The sequence below is a fragment of the Hylobates moloch genome, unplaced genomic scaffold (genome assembly GCF_009828535.3).
Source record: "Hylobates moloch isolate HMO894 unplaced genomic scaffold, HMol_V3 SCAFFOLD_5, whole genome shotgun sequence".
Lineage (NCBI taxonomy): Eukaryota > Metazoa > Chordata > Mammalia > Primates > Hylobatidae > Hylobates > Hylobates moloch.
The window spans coordinates 104,455,278-104,461,292 of NW_026652280.1; positions in this window are offsets into that span (position 1 = coordinate 104,455,278).

Consider the following 6,015-nt stretch of genomic DNA (forward strand, 5'->3'; position numbering starts at 1 on the left):
GGATGCGGAGGTTGCAGTGAGCCGAGATCGTGACATTGCACTCCAGCCTGGGCAACAAGAACGAAACTGTCTCAAGAAAAAAAAAGAGACAATCTAAAAGATATTCTAGTAGTCTATATGTGTGGTGATAAAGCCCTAAACTAACTAAATATATCATTTCTCAAAACAGCAAAAAAATGAAAAATAAAGCAAATCTGGGAGCCATCACAGAGTAAAAGTTGACAGAATTTTAAACTGTATAATAAAAGTAAAGAAACGGTGCTCGCTTTGGCAGCACATATACTAAAATTTGAATGATACAGAGAAGATTAGCCAAAAAATTTGAAAAATTATGTTAAAAAAAGAAACAAGAAGATTTAAATATTCCAGAACTAGGCATCCATGAGACAATGCCATTAAAACATGTAACATAAATATGACAGATACTTAGTATTTCCTTTCTCTTTTCTTTTTTCCTTTCTTATCTTTTTTTTTTTTTTTTTTGAGACAGGGTCTCGCTCTGTCACCCAGACTAGAGTGCAGTGGTGCCATCACTGCTCACTGCAGCCTTGAACTCCTGAACTTAAGCTATGTTCTCACCTCACACACCTTCCCCACCCTTCCAGTAGCTGGGACTAGAGGTGCAAGCCACCATTTCTGGCTTATTTGTGTGTGTGTGTGTGTGTGTGTGTGTGTGTGTGTGTGTGTATTTGTGTGTGTGTGTAGAGATGGGAGTCTCATTGTGTTGCCCAGGCTGGTCTCCAACTCCTGGCCTCAAGTGATCCTCCCACTTTGATCTCCCAAAGTACTGGGATTACAGGCATAAGACTTACTATTTCTTTGAATCAAATTATTATTTTCTGACTCTTCTCTTCTAGATGAGAATCTTGATGATGCTTCAAGTATGCATACTGTAAGTTACCAGAAAGACTATAAATCAGAACATGCAATAAAGGGGGCCGGGCGCGGTGGCTCATGCCTGTAATCCCAGCACTTTGGGAGGCCAAGGCAGGCCGATCACCTGAGGTCAGGAGTTTGAGGCTACCCTGGCCAACGTGGCAAAATGCCGCCTCTACTAAAAATACAAAAATTAGCCTGGCATGGTAGTGGACGCCTGTAATTCCAGTTACTTGGGAGGCTGAGGCAGGAGAATTGCTTCAACCCAGGAAGGGGAGGTTGCGTGAGCCGAGATCACGCCACTGCACTCCAGTCTGGGCGACAGAGCAAGACTCTGTCTCAAAAAAAAAATGAAAAAAAAATGAAAATAGGCCTGGGATAGTAGTTCATGCCTGAAACACTTTGGGAGGCTAAGGCAGGAGTATCACTTGAGGCCAGTAGTTCAAGATCAGTTTACACAACATAGCCAGACCCTGACTCTACAAAAAAATTAAAAAGTAGCCAAGAGTTGTGGCACACACCTGCAGTCCTAGTTGTTACAGAGGCTGAGGAGGGAGGATTGCTTGAGCAAGGAGTTTGAGGCTGCAGTGAGGTATGATTGCACCATTGCACTCCAGCCTGGGAGACTGAAAGAGACCCTGCCTCTAAAGAAAAAAATGTGGCTGGGCACAGTGGCTCACGCCTGTAATCCCAGCATTTTGGGAGTCCAAGGTGGGCAAATCACCTGAGGTCAGGAGTTCAAGACCAGTCTGGCCAACATGGTGAAACCCTGTCTCTACTAAAAATACAAAAATTAGTTGGATGTGGTGGTGCATGCCTGTAATCCCAGCTACTGGGGAGGCTGAGGCAGGAGAATCCCTTGAACCCAGGAGGTGGAGGTTGCAGTGAGCCAAGATTGTGCCACTGCACTCCAGCCTGGGCGAAAGAGTGAGACTCCATCTCAAAACAACAACAACAACAACAACAACAAAAACACAAAACAGTGACTTAATTATAACTCAAAATAATTATTAGACCAAGATTTTCACTATTTTTAATCTTAATAACAAGGTTCTAGTCTTCATTTCTCTCCTAGTTGAATGACTTTGGGCAAATCTTTTCATATCTAGTGGCTGTTTTCTCCTTTGTAATGAAGATATATCAAAGTTTATGAGTACAGGCTTATCTTGTTTTATTGTGCTTTGCTTTATTGTGCTTTTTAGATATTGCATTTTTTTAACAAATTGCCGGTTTGTAGCAACCCAGCAACAAGTAAGTCTGTCAGTGCCGTTTCCCAACAGCATATGCTTGCTTCATGTCTTTGTGTCACATTTTGGTAATTCTTGCAATATTTTAAACTTTTTCATTATTATTATTATCTGCTATGGTGATCTGTGATCAGTGATCTTTGATGTTACTATGATAATTGTCATAGGATGTCAAAAACTGCACCCATGTAAAATGGCGAATATAATCAATAAATGTTGTGTGTGTTCTAAGTGCTCCATTTACTGGCTGTGTCCCCATCTCTCTCCCTCTCCTTGGGCCTCCCTATTTTCTAAGACACAACAATATTTAAATTAGGCCAATTCATAACCCTACAATGTTGTCTATGTGTTCAAGTGAAAGAAAGAGTTGCATGCCTCTCACTTAAAAGCTAAAAATGATTAAGCTTAGTGAGGAAGGCATGCTAAAAGCCAAGATAGGCTGAAAGGCCTCTTGTGCCAAATAGTTCACCAAGTTGTGAATGTAGAGGGAAAGTTCTTGGAGGAAATTACAAGTGCTACTCCAGTGAACACATGAATGATAAGAAAGTGAAGCAGCTTTATTGGTCTTATGGAGAAAGTTTGAGTGGTCTGGATAGAAGATTGAGCCAGCCACAACATGCTCTTAAACCAGTCTAATCCAGAGCAAGGCCCTAACTCCTCAATTCTAGAAAGGCTGACAGAGATGCAGAAGCTGCAGAAGAAAAGTCTGAAGCTAGCAGATGTTGGTTCATGAGGTTTCAGGGATGAAGCCATTCTCCATAACACAAAAGTGCTGAGATCGCACCACTGCACTCCAGCCTGGGCGACAGAGTGAGACTCTGTCTCAAAAAAAAAAAAAAAAAAGTGCAAGGTGGAGCAGCAAGGGCTGATGCAGAAGCTGCAGCAAGTTATCCAGAAGATCTAGCTAAGATAACCGATGCAGGTGGCTATACTAAACAGCACATTTTCCATGTAGGTGAAACAGCTTTGTGGAAGAAGATTCCACTGAAAACTTTCACAGCTAGAGAAGAGAAATGAATGCCTTCAAAGCTTTAAAGGACAGGATGAATTTCTCATAGGAGGATAATGCAGCTGGTGACTTACATTTGAAGCCAATGCTCCCTTAACATTCTGCAAATTCTAGGGCCGTTAAGAATTATACTAAATCTACTCTGCCTGTGATCTATAAATGGAACAACAAAGCCTGGATGACACCACATCTGCTTACAACACAGTTTACTGGATATTTTAAGCACATGGTTGAGACCTACTGCTGCTTAGAAAAAAAGATTCCTTTCAACATATTACTGCTCATTGTCAATGCACTGGTTACTCAAGAGCTCTAATAGAGGCGAACATGGAGATTAATGTTGTTTTCATGCCTGCTAACAAAAAGACCATTCTGCAGCCCATGGATCAAGAAGTAATTTTGACTTTCAAGCCTTTTAAATGAAGAAATACATTTTGTAAGTGCTGTAGCTGCCATAGTGATTCCTCTGATGGATGTAGGCAAAGAAAATTGAAAACTTTCTGGAAAGGAGTCACTATTCTAGATGCCATTAAGAATATTTGTGATTCATAGGAGGGGGTCAAAATATCAACATTAGCAGAAGTTTAGAAGAAGTTATTCCAATCCTCATGGATGACTTTGAGAAGTTCGAGACTGCCATGGAGGAAGTAACTGCAGATGTGGAAATAGCAAGAGTACCAGAATTGGAAGTAGAGCCTGAAGATGAGAAGATGGGACTGAATTGCTACAATCTCATGACAAAATTTGAACTGCTGAGGAATTGCTTCTTTTTTTTTTTTAGATAGTGTCTTGCTCTGTTGCTCAGGCTGGAGTGCAGTGGCATGATTTCAGCTCACTGCAACCTCAGCCTCCCGGGTTCAAGCAATTCTCCCACCTCAGCCTCCCTAGTAGCTGGGATTACAGGCGTGCTATCACGCCTGGCTAATTTTTGTATTTTTAGTAGAGACGGGGTTTCACCATATTGGCCAGGCTAGTCTCAAACTCCTGACTTTGTGATTCGCCCACCTCAGCCTCCCAAAGTGCTGGGATTACAGGCATGAGCCACCATGCCCGGCCGAATTGCTTCTTATGGTTGATTGAGGAAAGTGATTTATTGAGACGGAATCGATAGAATCTACTCCTGGTGAAGATGCTGAGAACAAGGTTGAAATGGTAACAAAGGATTTAGAATGTTACATAAACTTAGTTGACAAAGTAGCAGCAGGGTTTGAAAGGACTGACTCCAATTCTGAAGGAATTTCTACTGTGGGTAAAATGCTGTAAAACAGCATCACATTCTACAAAGAAATCTTTTGTAAAAGGAAGAGTCAATCGATGTGGTGAATGTCATTGTTGTCCTAATTTAATAAATTGCCACAAACACCCCAACATGCAGCAAACACCTCCCTGATCAGTCAGCAGTCATTAACATCAAGGCAAGACCCTCCACTGGCAAAAAGATGATTATTCAGATGAATATTAGCACTTTTTAGCAATAAAGTATTTTTAAATTAAAGTATGTGCGTTGTGTTTCTAGACATTATGCTCCTGCACGCTTAACAGACTACAGTAAGCATAAGATATGTACAATAAATATATTAAGATATTAATAGTGTAACCATAATTTTTTTTTTTTTTTAAACAAAAGTCTCACTCTGTCACCTAGGCAGGAGTGCAGTGGCTCAAACAGGGCTCACTGCAACTGCAAACTCCTGGGCTCAAGGGATCCTCCTGCCTAAGCCTCCTGAGTAGCTGGGACTACAGGTGTGTGCCACTACCTCTGCCTAATTTTTTTTATTTTTTGTAGAGGCAGGGTCTCACTTTGTTGCCCAAGCTGATCCCCAATTTCTGGCCTCAAGCAATCGTTCCGCCTCAGCCTCCCAAAGTGCTGGGATTATTGGCGTGAGCCACCACATCCAGCCAACATAACTTTTATACACATGGAAAACTAAAAAATTGTGTAATTTGCTTTATTGTGTTATTTGCTTTATTGGATGGTCTGGAACTGAACTTGCAATATCTCCAAGGTATGCCTGTAATTGAATGTTTACACTGATAAGAAATGTATTTGGATATATAATAATCTGTAAACTAAGAAGCTTGTACTACTGAATAATCTCTAACAATTAATACCTACCCACTCTGATTTTATTTCTAAATGAGACAAATTACATTCAAAGCTATCCATTGTCCCCAACGACATAACAGTGGAAGTAGCTAAGTAGAAGACTGCTAAAGCAAATGGTTTCCTGAAGATACAGGAGACTGGAAGGTGGGAATGCAATTTGTGGTAGTTCCAATAAGAAAATCAAAAGTCAGCCGGGTGTGGTGGCTCACGCCTGTAATCCCAGCACTTTGGGAGGCCGAGGGAGGCAGGTCACCTGAGGTCGGGAGTTTGAGACCAGTTTGGCCAACATGGCAAAACCCCGTCTCTACTAAAAATACAAAAATTAGCTGGGCATGGTGGCACATGCCTGTAATCCCAGCTACTTGGGAGGCTGAGGCAGGAGAATCGCTTGAACCCTGGAGGCAGAGGTTGCAGTGAGCCAAGGTCATGCCACTGCACTTCAGCCTGGATGACAAGAGCAAAACTCTGGCAAAAAAAAAAAAAAAGAAGAAGAAGGAAGGAAGGAGGAAGGAAAGAAAGAAAGAAAGAAAGAAAGAAAGAAAGAAAGAAAGAAAGAAAGAAAGAAAGAAAGAAAGAAAGAAAGAAAGAAAGAGAAAATCAAAAGTCAGAAAACAATCAGAAATTCAGCAACTGCACATGCAGTTACTTAACCTTCCCCTTTCTGTCTGGCTTTTCCCCTGCCTGAGACGTGGCGCTGAGCCTTCCCGTGTCTGAGGCTCCCAGTGCGCCTTGCGCTGCGCTTGGCGGGCAAGGTGACCTCGACCAGGGGTCAAAAA